Source organism: Oncorhynchus kisutch, linkage group LG13, assembly GCF_002021735.2.
Source record: "Oncorhynchus kisutch isolate 150728-3 linkage group LG13, Okis_V2, whole genome shotgun sequence".
NCBI classification, from domain to species: Eukaryota; Metazoa; Chordata; class Actinopteri; order Salmoniformes; family Salmonidae; genus Oncorhynchus; species Oncorhynchus kisutch.
The window spans coordinates 10134150-10147855 of record NC_034186.2 but is presented as its reverse complement, the minus strand read 5'-3'; positions in this window follow the sequence as shown (position 1 = coordinate 10147855).

The following is a 13706-nucleotide window of genomic DNA, read 5'->3' as shown; positions in this document are numbered from 1 at the left end:
GACTGGAGACAGACTCTGGAGGAGACAGACTGGAGACAGACTGGAGACAGACTCTGGAGGAGAAAGACAGGAGACAGACTGGAGGAGACAGACAGGAGACAGACTGGAGGAGACTGACAGGAGACAGACTCTGGAGGAGAAAGACAGGAGACAGACTGGAGGAGACAGACAGGAGACAGACTGGAGGAGACTGACAGGAGACCGACTCTGGAGGAGAAAGACAGGAGCCAGACTCTGGAGGAGACAGACTGGAGACAGACTCTGGAGGAGAAAGACAGGAGACAGACTGGAGGAGACAGACAGGAGACAGACTGGAGGAGACTGACAGGAGACCAACTCTTGGGGAGACAGACTGGAGACAGACTCTGGAGGAGACAGACAGGAGACAGACTCTGGAGGAGACAGACTGGAGACAGACTCTGGAGGAGACAGACTGGAGACAGACTGGAGGAGACAGACTGGAGACAGACTCTGGAGGAGAAAGACAGGAGACAGACTGGAGGAGACAGACAGGAGACAGACTGGAGGAGACAGACAGGAGACAGACTGGAGGAGACTGACAGGGGACCGACTCTGGAGGAGACAGACTGGAGAGAGACTCTGGAGGAGACAGACTCTGGAAGAGTCGGACAGGAGACCGACTCTGGAGGAGACAGACTCTAGAGGAGACAGACTGGAGACAGACTCTGGAGGAGAAAGACAGGAGACAGACTGGAGGAGACAGACAGGAGACAGACTGGAGGAGACTGACAGGAGACCAACTCTTGGGGAGACAGACTGGAGACAGACTCTGGAGGAGTCGGACAGGAGACCGACTCTGGAAGAGAACGACAAGAGACAGACTGGAGGAGACAGACTGGAGACAGACTCTGGAAGAGTCGGACAGGAGACAGACTGGAGGAGACAGACAGGAGACAGACTGGAGGAGACAGACAGGAGACAGACTGGAGGAGACTGACAGGGGACCGACTCTGGAGGAGACAGACTGGAGACAGACTCTGGAGGAGACAGACTCTGGAAGAGTCGGACAGGAGACCGACTCTGGAGGAGACAGACTCTAGAGGAGACAGACTGGAGACAGACTCTGGAGGAGAAAGACAGGAGACAGACTGGAGGAGACAGACAGGAGACAGACTGGAGGAGACTGACAGGAGACCAACTCTTGGGGAGACAGACTGGAGACAGACTCTGGAGGAGTCGGACAGGAGACCGACTCTGGAAGAGAACGACAAGAGACAGACTGGAGGAGACAGACTGGAGAGAGACTCTGGAAGAGTCGGACAGGAGACCGACTCTGGAGGAGACAGACAGGAGACAGACTCTAGAGGAGACAGACTGGAGACAGACTCTGGAGGAGAAAGACAGGAGACAGACTGGAGGAGACAGACAGGAGGCAGACTCTGAAGCGTGTCATGTAAGACCAGAGTACTCCAGGAGCTGTAGGAGCGAGAGACTACGTTAATAAGAGAGAGCTTTGATCCTGTGTTCCACAGTTTTGCCTAAAGCCAAACAAATGAAACATAAGCTAATGTAATGACTTCCTCTCTGGATATTGAAAATAGCATAAAATAAATAATCTGTAATACCCTTATTATGGAAGCCCCTTTTCCATAACACACAACAGAAGATTTCTCCCGCTTTACACTGTAGGTCTTACCTACCTATGTAAGTGAATGCAAATACATGTGCTTTTTTGGACACTTCATAAATGGGACCCAAAGACCGCTTGGAAGAGGTCAGTGTAATGGTTCGGTGTTGATTTCTGTGTTCAATGGTATTATAAATTGAGGTTCATACTGTATGCAGTAGAATGCTGTATGTTTTAGTACAATATGGGTTTGTGAAATGCATTATAAAATATTAAATAAATCTGTAGTGTTCAGTTCTATGCCTCATAAGTCGTCATCTCTTGTTTGATCCTGATATTAACATGATTACCATATTTCATCACTTCTGCCAAGACTCTGTGCTGAACTGTGCTGAACCGTGACTGCAGGATTGTTTTTACCCTGACAGCCATTCTAATCTATTCAACAGCCTGCATCTCATTACTGGCAAATACAGACGACAAAATGTATTCTATATCTGAGGAATAGACAGGCCGTCGGAGCCGCCAAGACAGTCAGAAGCCTGATTCACTTGTAGTATTGTAAAATCTGGTTGGTTGTATGGCATGTGGTTAGGCTACTGTGGTAACCCATGGTAACCATAACAGAATTACTGCACATGGTAACAGCAGCAGTGGCTGGAACGGAGTCAATGGATGGGTATCAAACGTGGTTTCCATGTGGTTGATACCATTCCATTGACTCCATTCCAGTCAGTACTATGAGCCATCCTCCCGACAGCAGCCTCCACTGAACAACAGATAAGTAACATAAAACAATGGTTATATTGCAATAGGTCGATTTGAATCCAATTGGCAACAGTTTCATGCTAAGTTATTATAAAAATATATGTTTTGCCCCTTTTTCGTGAAATCCAAATGCGATTCAATTAAGATCTTGTCTCAAAACTGCAACTCCCCAATGGGCTTGGTAGAGGCGAAGGTCCCCTGAAACATGACCCGCTAATCCGCGCATCTTAACACCCGTTCGCTTAACCCAGAAGCCAGCTACACCAATGGGTCGGAGGAAATTCAACTAATGACCAGTCAACTAATGACGAAGTCAGTTTGCAGGCGCCCGGCCCGCCACAAGGAGTCGCTAGAGCTCGATGAGCCAAGTAAAACCACCCCCGGCCAAACCCTCCCCTAACCCGGACCACGCTGGGCCAATTGTGCGCCGCCCTATGGGACTCCGGGTCGAATCTCAGGCTGTAGTGACGCCGCAACACTGTGATTCACTGCCTTAGACCGCTGCTCCACTTGGGAGGCGTGAATATTCTAAAATCCGCATTAAAACAATATGCACATTTTCCCACCAGAGATGTGTTTCCATCAAATTGACTCTGTTGTATGTAGATAAAAGGCTGTGCGTGATGACGTAGTGCACATAAAAATACCTGAAAGTTCAATGGGTTTCCATCGTATTTTCAACTCTACTGATTGTTTTCTCACTAAAAATGTTCATCATATAGCGAGTATGCCCACTCTGGTATTGGCACGTGAGCTCTAGCCAAGAACGTGCAGATACAGTGTAGGTATAGTCTACATACATGATGATATTATTTGTCAAACAGCAGCCAAGCATCGATTATCATGATTCCAGAATAAGATTCGATATTTAGAGGAAAGGAGCATCAAGCTCTTCACCTTGCACTTTCACCACCTGGTGACATTCATCATGACTAATAAACTAAATCAAATCAAATCAAATGTATTTGTCACATACACATGGTTAGCAGATGTTAATGCGAGTGTAGCGAAATGCTTGTGCTTCTAATTCCGACCATGCAGTAATATCTAACAAGTAATATAACCTAACAATTTCACAACAACTACCTTATACACCTTACAAGTGTAAAGGAATGCATACGAATATGTACATAAAAATATATGAATGATGCAGTAGATGGTATAGAGTACATTATATACATATGAGATACATATGAGATGAGTAATATAGGTTATGTAAACATTATATAAAGTGGCTAGTGATAAATTGATTACATCATTTTTTCCATTATTAATGTGGCTGGAGTTGAGTCAGTATGTTGGCAGCAGCCACTCAATGTTAGTGGTGGCTGTTTAACAGTCTGATGGCCTTGAGATAGAAGCTGTTTTTCAGTCTCTCGGTCCCAGCTTTGATGCACCTGTACTGACCTCGCCTTCTGGATGATAGCAGGATGAACAGGCAGTTGCTCGGGGGGTTGTTGTCCTTGATGATCTTTTTGGCCTTCCTGTGACATCGGGTGGTGTAGGTGTCCTGGAGGGCAGGTAGTTTGCCGCCGGTGATGCGTTGTACAGACCTCACTACCCTCTGGAGAGCCTAAATGCTTTCCCAACGAATTGTAGTGGGATGGTCACATGACATGCCATTGCGTTACATCAAATGATATCAAAATTTGCACATAATAGCGTTTCCACCGACATTTCTTGCATAGTTAATTTTACTAACACAAAAAGATCCCACCTTGTCTAGCATATTTAGGCCCGACAACACATACAGTAAGAGTTACCAGTATAGTAACCGTGTACCGTGTAGGTAGGCCCAGCAACGCATACAGTAAGATTTACTAGTATCGTAACAGTGTAGGTCGGCCTGAAGACACATACAGTAATATTTACTAGTATAGTAACCGTGTAGTTAGGCCTGACAACACATACAGTAAGAGTTACTAGTATATTAACCATGTAGGAAGGCCCGACAACACGTACAGTAAGATTTTCTCGTATAGTAACCGTGTTGGTAGGCCCGACAACACATAGAGTAAGAGTTAATTGTATAATAACTGTGTAGGTAGGCCTGACACCACACACAGTAAGATTTACTAGCATAGTAACCATGTAGGTAGGCCTGACACCACACACAGTAAGATTTACTAGCATAGTAACCATGTGGGTAGGCCTGACAACACATTCAGTAAGAGTTAATAGTATAGTAACCATGTGGGTAGGCCTGACAACACATACAGTAAGATTTACTAGTATAGTAACAGTGTAGGTAGGCCTGACAACACATTCAGTAAGAGTTAATAGTATAGTAACCATGTGGGTAGGCCTGACAACACATTCAGTAAGAGTTAATAGTATAGTAACCATGTGGGTAGGCCTGACAACACATTCAGTAAGAGTTAATAGTATAGTAACCATGTAGGTAGGCCTGACACCACACACAGTAAGATTTACTAGCATAGTAACCATGTAGGTAGGCCTGACACCACACACAGTAAGATTTACTAGCATAGTAACCATGTAGGTAGGCCTGACAACACATTCAGTAAGATTTACTAGCATAGTAACCATGTGGGTAGGCCGGACAACACATTCAGTAAGAGTTAATAGTATAGTAACCATGTGGGTAGGCCTGACAACACATTCAGTAAGAGTTAATAGTATAGTAACCATGTGGGTAGGCCTGACAACACATTCAGTAAGAGTTAATAGTATAGTAACCATATACCGTGTAGGTAGGCCCAACAACACATACAGTACGATTTACTAGTTTTGTAGCCGTGTAGGTAGGCCCGACAACACATACAGTACGATTTACTAGTTTTGTAGCCATGTAGGTAGGCCTGACAACACATACAGTAAGATTTACTAGTATAGTAACAGTGTAGGTAGGCCTGACAACACATTCAGTAAGATTTACTAGCATAGTAACCATGTGGGTAGGCCTGACAACACATTCAGTAAGAGTTAATAGTATAGTAACCATGTAGGTAGGCCTGACACCACACACAGTAAGATTTACTAGCATAGTAACCATGTAGGTAGGCCTGACACCACACACAGTAAGATTTACTAGCATAGTAACCATGTAGGTAGGCCTGACAACACATTCAGTAAGATTTACTAGCATAGTAACCATGTGGGTAGGCCTGACAACACATTCAGTAAGAGTTAATAGTATAGTAACCATGTGGGTAGGCCTGACAACACATTCAGTAAGAGTTAATAGTATAGTAACCATGTGGGTAGGCCTGACAACACATACAGTAAGATTTACTAGTATAGTAACAGTGTAGGTAGGCCTGACAACACATTCAGTAAGATTTACTAGCATAGTAACCATGTGGGTAGGCCTGACAACACATTCAGTAAGAGTTAATAGTATAGTAACCATGTGGGTAGGCCTGACAACACATTCAGTAAGAGTTAATAGTATAGTAACCATGTGGGTAGGCCTGACAACACATTCAGTAAGAGTTAATAGTATAGTAACCATGTGGGTAGGCCTGACAACACATTCAGTCAGAGTTGATAGTATAGTAACCATATACCGTGTAGGTAGTCCTGACAACACATACAGTACGATTTACTAGCATAGTAACCATGTAGGTAGGCCTGACAACACATACAGTAAGAGTAACTAGTATAGTAACCATGTAGGTAGGCCTGACAACACATACAGCAAGAGTAACTAGTATAGTAACGGTGTAGGCAGGCCCGACAACACATACTGTACATTTGACTAGTATTGTAACCATGTAGGTAGGCCTGACAACACATACAGTACATTTGACTAGTATTGTAGCCGTGTAGGTAGGCCTGACAACACATACAGTACATTTGACTAGTATTGTAGCCGTGTAGGTAGGCCTGACAACACATTCAATAAGAGTTACTAGTATAGTTACCGTGTACCGTGTAGGTAGGCCTGACAACACATACCGTAAGATTTACTAGTATAGTAACTGTGTACCGTGTAGGTGTAACGGCGTTCTTCGTTTGTTGAAAGAGAGTCGGACCGAAATGCAGCGTGGTGGTTACTCATGTTTTTTATGAAAAAAAGTGACGGTACATGAAATAACGATAAATACAAAAAAAAAACAAACGGAACGTGAAACCTAATACAGCCTATCTGGTGAACACTACACAGAGACAGGAACAATCACCCACGAAAGACAAAGCGAACTCAGGCTACCTAAATACGGTTCCCAATCAGAGGCAATGAGATGCACCTGACTCTGATCAAGAACCGCCTCAGGCAGCTAAGCCTAACTAGACACACCCCTAAACCTAGCAATCCCAAATCCTATAAAACCCCAATACGAAACACAACACGTAAACCCATGTCACACCCTGGCCTGACCAGAATATATAACGAAAACACAAAACACTAAGACCAAGGCGTGACAGAACCCCCCCCCCCATAGGTGCGGACTCCCGGACCCACCTCAAAACCATAGGGAGGGTCCGGGTGGGCGTCTGTCATTGGTGGCGGCTCCGGCTCGGGACGTGGACCCCACTTCATTAATGTCCTAGTTCCTCCCCTTCGCGTCCTGGGATAATCCACCCTCGCCGCCGACCATGGCCTAATAGTCCTCACCCAGAACCCCACAGAACTAAGGAGCAGCTCGTGACTGAGGGGCATCTCGGGACTGAGGGACAGCTCGGGACTGAGGGGCAGCTCGGGACTGAGGGGCAGCTCGGGACTGAGGGGCAGCTCGGGACTGAGGGGCAGTTCGGGACTGAGGGGCAGCTCGGGACTGAGGGGCAGCTCGGGACTGAGGGGCAGCTCGGGACTGAGGGGCAGCTCGGGACTGAGGGGCAGCCCGGAACTGAGGGGCAGCCCGGAACTGAGGGGAAGCCCAGTACTGAGAGGAAGCCCAGTACTGAGAGGAAGCCCAGTACTGAGAGGAAGCCCAGTACTGAGATGAAGCTCAGGTAGGTAGTAGGCTCCGGTAGATCCTGGCTGGCTGGCGGATCTGGAAGATTCAGGTTGACTAGCAGACCTGGAAGATTCTGGTTGACTGGCGGATCTAGCTGCTCTATGCAGACTGACAGCTCTGACTGCTCCATGCAGGCTGACAGCTCCTTGCAGACTGGCAGCTCTTTGCAGACTGACAGCTCTGACTGCTCCATGCAGGCTGACAGCTCCTTGCAGACTGGCAGCTCCTTGCAGACTGACAGCTCCTTGCAGACTGACAGCTCCCTGCAGACTGGCAGCTCCTTGCAGACTGACAGCTCTGACTGCTCCATGCAGGCTGACAGCTCCTTGCAGACTGGCAGCTCCTTGCAGACTGGCAGCTCCTTGCAGACTGGCAGCTCCCTGAAGACTGGCAGCTCCTTGCAGACTGGCAGCTCCTTGCAGACTGGCAGCTCCTTGCAGACTGACAGCTCTGGCTGCTTCATGCAGACTGACAGCTCCTTGCAGACTGGCAGCTCCTTGCAGACTGGCAGCTCCTTGCAGACTGACAGTTCCTTGCAGACTGACAGCTCCCTGCAGACTGACAGCTCCCTGCAGACTGACAGCTCCCTGCAGACTGGCAGCTCCTTGCAGACTGGCAGCTCCTTGCAGACTGGCAGCTCCTTGCGGACTGGCAGCTCCTTGCGGACTGGCAGCTCCTTGCAGACTGGCGGCTCCTTGCAGACTGACAGCTCCTTGCAGACTGACAGCTCCCTGCAGACTGACAGCTCCCTGCAGACTGGCAGCTCCTTGCAGACTGACAGCACCCTGCAGACTGGCAGCTCAGGCTGCTTCAAACAGGCAGGAGGCTCCGGCAGCGCTGTAGAGAGAGAAGGCTCTGATAGCGCTGAACAGGCGGGAGACTCCGACAGCGCAGGAGAGGAGGAAAACGCTGGCTGCGCTGAACAGGCGGGAGACTCCGACAGCGCAGGAGGGAAGGAAGGCTCTGGCTGTGCTGAACAGGCGGGAGACTCCGACAGAGCAGGAGAGGCGAGACGCACTGTAGGCCTGATGCGTGGTGCGGGCACTGGTGATACTGGAGCGAGGACACGCACAGGAAGCCTGGTGCGGGGAGCTGCTACCGGAGGACTGGTGTGTGGAGGTGGCTCTGGATAGACCGGACCGTGCAGGCGCACTGGAGCTCTTGAGCACCGAGCCTGCCCAAGCTTACCTGGCTCGATGCCCACTCTAGCCCGGCCAATACGAAGGGCTGGTATGAACCGTACCAGGCTATGCACCCACACTGGAGACACCGTGCGCTCACTAGCATAACACGGTGCCTGCCCGGTCTCTTTAGCCCCCCGGTAAGCACAGGGAGTTTGCGCAGATCTCCTACCTGGCATAGCCATACTCCCTGTAAGCCCCCCCCCCAATACATTTTTGGGGCCGACTCTCAGGCTTCCATCCGCGTCGCCGTGCTGCCTCCTCATACCAGCGTCTCTCTGCTTTAGCCGCCTCTAGTTCTTCCTTGGGACGGCGATATTCTCCAAGCTGAGCCCAGGGTCCTTTTCCGTCCAGTTCCTCCTCCCATGTCCAATACTCCAAGTGATGCAGCCTCTCCCACTGCAACTGCTCTTCACGATTAGCAGGGAGAGTTGGCTCAGGTCTGACACCCGACTCAGCCACTCTCCCTCTGAGCCCCCCCCCCAATACATTTTTGGGGGTGCTTTTTGGGTTTCCTTGCCAACCGTGTTCCCTCGTATCGTCGACTCTTATCTCCGGCTGCCTCTGCTCTCCTCAGTGCTTCCACCTGTTCCCATGGGAGGCGATCTCTTCCAGCCAGCATCTCCTCCCAATTGTAACAACCTCTGCCATCCAATACGTCTTCCCATGTCCATTCCTCCTTTCGCTTTTCCTGCGGTCGCTGCCTGTTTCCACGCTGCTCGGTCAGTGTGTGGTGGGTGATTCTGTAACTGCGTTCTTCGTTTGTTGAAAGAGAGTCGGACCGAAATGCAGCGTGGTGGTTACTCATGTTTTTAATGAAAAAAAGTGACGGTACATGAAATAACGATAAATACAAAAAAACAACAAACGGAACGTGAAACCTAATACAGCCTATCTGGTGAACACTACACAGAGACAGGAACAATCACCCACGAAAGACAAAGCGAACTCAGGCTACCTAAATACGGTTCCCAATCAGAGGCAACGAGAAGCACCTGACTCTGATCAAGAACCGCCTCAGGCAGCCAAGCCTAACTAGACACACCCCTAAACCTAGCAATCCCAAATCCTATAAAACCCCAATACGAAACACAACACGTAAACCCATGTCACACCCTGGCCTGACCAGAATATATAACGAAAACACAAAACACTAAGACCAAGGCGTGACAGTAGGTAGTCCTGACAACACATACAGTAAGATTTACTAGCATAGTAACAGTGTAGGTAGGCCTGACAACACATACAATAAGAGTTACTAGTATAGTAACGGTGTAGGCAGGCCCGACAACACATACAGTACATTTGACTAGTATTGTAACCATGTTGGAAGGCTCGACAACACATACAGGAAAATGTACTAGTATAGTTAACGACAACACATACATTTGACTAGTATTGTAACCATGTTGGTAGGCCCGACAACACATACAGTACATTTGACTAGTATTGTAACCATGTTGGTAGGCCCGACAACACATACAGTACATTTGACTAGTATTGTAACCATGTTGGTAGGCTGACAACACATACAGGAAAATGTACTAGTATAGTTACCGTGTACCTTGTAGGTTGGCACGACAACACATACAGTAAGAGTTCTAATTAAGTGAACGTGTGGGTAGTGTCACGCCTTGGTCTTAGTATTTTGTGTTTTCTTTAATTATTTGTTCAGGCCAGGGTGTGACATGGGTTTGTGTGTTGTGTTTCGTATTGGGGTTTGTAGTATTTGGGATCGCGGCTGATTAGGGGTGTATAGGCTTGGCTGCCTGAGGCGGTTCTCAATCAGCAGTCAGGTGATTCGCGTTGCCTCTGATTGGGAACCGTATTTAGGTAGCCTGAGTTTCGCTTTGTCTTTCGTGGGTGATTGTTCCTGTCTCTGTGTAGTTTCACCAGATAGGCTGTAATTAGGTTTCACGTTCGTTGTTTTTGTATTTATTAGTTATTTCATGTATCGTCACCATTTCCTCATTAAAGATCATGATTAGCCACCACGCTGCATTTCGGTCCGACTCTCGTTCGACAAACGAAGAACGCCGTTACAGAATCACCCACCACACACCGACCGAGCAGCGTGGTAACAGGCAGCGACAGCAGGAGCAGCGAAAGGAGGACGTTATGGACAGCAATGGCATGGAGTATACGACGTGGGAAGAAATCGACAGGTGGGCGGCCGACCCAGAGAGAGTGCAGGAGCCCGCATGGGATTCGCTTGAGCAGTGCGAAGAAGGCTATAGGCGAATGGAGTCGAAAAGGAAAACACGGCGGCGCAGAGCGAAACCCGAAAGTCACCCCAAAAAATGTATTGGGGGGGGGGCTCAGGGAGAGAGTGGCAGAGTCAGGAGTCAGACCTGAGCCAACTCTCCCTGTTAATCATGAGGAGCAGCGATATAAGGACTTCTGGTCTTGGGAGATGATATTAGACGGAAGAGGACCCTGGGCTCAGCCTGGTGAATATCGCCGCCCCAAGGAGGAAGCAGAGGCAGCAGGAGATAGGAGCCGGCGATACGAGGGAACACGGTTGGCAAGGAAGCCCGAGAAGCAACCCCAAAAAATTATTGGGGGGGGGCTTACAGGGAGTATGGCTATGCCAGGTAGGAGACCTGTGCAAACTCCCTGTGCTTTCCGGTGGGCTAGAGAGACCGGGCAGACACCGTGTTATGCTATGGAGCGCACAATGTTTCCAGTGCGGGTGCATAGCCGGTACGGTTCATACCAGCCCTTCGTATTGGACGGGCTAAAGTGGGCATCGAGCCAGGTAAGCTTGGGCAGGCTCGGTGCTCAAGAGCTCCAGTGCGCCTGCACGGTCCGGTCTATCCAGAGCCACCTCCACACACCAGTCCTCCGGTAGCAGCTCCCCGCACCAGGCTTCCTGTGCGTGTCCTCTCTCCAGTATCACCAGTGCCCGCACCACGCATCAGGCCTACAGTGCGCCTCGCCTCTCCTGCTCTGTCGGAGTCTCCCGCCTGTTCAGCACAGCCAGAGCCTTCCTTCCCTCCTGCGCTGTCGGAGTCTCCCGCCTGTTCAGCGCAGCCAGCGTTTTCCTCCTCTCCTGCGCTGTCAGAGTCTCCCGCCTGTTCAGCGCAGCCAGCGTTTTCCTCCTCTCCTGCGCTGCCGGAGCCTCCTGCCTGTTTGAAGCAGCCTGAGCTGCCAGTCTGCAGGGTGCTGTCAGTCTGCAAGGAGCTGCCAGTCTGCAGGGAGCTGTCAGTCTGCAAGGAGCTGCCAGTCTGCAAGGAGCTGCCAGTCTGCAGGGAGCTGCCAGTCTGCAGGGAGATGTCATTCTGCAAGGAGCTGTCAGTCTGCAAGGAGCTGCCAGTCTGCAAGGAGCTGTCAGTCTGCAAGGAGCTGTCAGCCTGCATGGAGCAGTCAGAGCTGTCAGTCTGCATGAAGCAGCCAGAGCTGTCAGTCTGCAAGGAGCTGCCAGTCTGCAAGGAGCTGCCAGTCTGCAAGGAGTTGTCAGTCTGCAAGGAGCTGTCAGCCTGCATGGAGCAGTCAGAGCTGTCAGTCTGCAGGGAGCTGCCAGTCTGCAGGGAGCTGTCAGTCTGCAAGGAGCCGCCAGTCTGCAAGGAGCTGCCAGTCTGCAAGGAGCTGCCAGTCTACAAGGAGCTGTCAGTCTGCAAGGAGCTGTCAGCCTGCATGGAGCAGTCAGAGCTGTCAATCTGCAAGGAGCTGCCAGTCTGCAGGGAGCTGCCAGTCTGCAGGGAGCTGTCAGTCTGCAAGGAGCTGTCAGTCTGCAAGGAGCTGCCAGTCTGCAGGGTGCTGTCAGCCTGCATGGAGCAGTCAGAGCTGTCAGTCTGCATGAAGCAGCCAGAGCTGCCAGTCTGCAAGGAGCTGTCAGCCTGCATGGAGCAGTCAGAGCTGTCAGTCTGCATAGAGCAGCTAGATCCGCCAGTCAGCCATGACCTTCTAGATCTGCCAGTCAACCAGATTCTTCCAGATCAGCCTGTCAACCAGAGTCTTCCAGATCTGCTAGTCAACCAGAATCTTCCAGATCTGCTAGTCTACCTGAATCTTCCAGATCCGCCAGCCAGCCAGGATCTACCGGAGCCTACTACCTACCTGAGCTTCATCTCAGTACTGGGCTTCCTCTCAGTACTGGGCTTCCTCTCGGTACTGGGCTTCCCCTCAGTTCCGGGCTGCCCCTCAGTTCCGGGCTGCCCCTCAGTTCCGGGCTGCCCCTCAGTCCCGGGCTGCCCCTCAGTCCCGAGCTGCCCCTCAGTCCCGAGCTGCCCCTCAGTCCCGAGCTGCCCCTCAGTCCCGAGCTGCTTCAGTCCCGAGCTGCCCCTCAGTCCCGAGCTGCCCCTCAGTCCCGAGCTGCCCCTCAGTCCCGAGCTGCCCCTCAGTCCCGAGCTGTCCCTCAGTCCCGAGATGCCCCTCAGTCACGAGCTGCTCCTCAGTTCTCTGGGGTTCTGGGTGAGGACTATTAGGCCATGGTCGGCGGCGAGGGTGGATTATCCCAGAACGCGAAGGGGATGAACTATGACATTTATGGAGTGGGGTCCACGTTCCGAGCCGGAGCCGCCACCATGGACAGACGCCCACCCGGACCCTCCCTATGGTTTTGAGGTGCGTCCGGGAGTCCGCACCTTAGGGGGGGGGGGGTTCTGTCACGCCTTGGTCTTAGTATTTTGTGTTTTCTTTAATTATTTGTTCAGGCCAGGGTGTGACATGGGTTTGTGTGTTGTGTTTCATATTGGGGTTTGTAGTATTTGGGATCGCGGCTGATTAGGGGTGTTGTATAGGCTTGGCTGCCTGAGGCGGTTCTCAATCAGCAGTCAGGTGATTCGCGTTGCCTCTGATTGGGAACCGTATTTAGGTAGCCTGAGTTTCGCTTTGTCTTTCGTGGGTGATTGTTCCTGTCTCTGTGTAGTTTCACCAGATAGGCTGTAATTAGGTTTCACGTTCGTTGTTTTTGTATTTATTAGTTATTTCATGTATCGTCACCATTTCCTCATTAAAGATCATGATTAGCCACCACGCTGCATTTCGGTCCGACTCTCTTTCGACAAACGAAGAACGCCGTTACAGGTAGGCCCGATAACACATACAGTATGAGTTCTAATTAAGTGAACGTGTGGGTAGGCCCGATAACACATACAGTATGAGTTATTAGTATGGTTACCATGTAGTTAGGCCCGATTACACATACAGTATGAGTTATTAGTATGGTTACCATGTACTTAGGCCTGAGAACACATACAGTATGAGTTATTAGTATGGTTACCATGTAGGTATGCCCGAGAACAC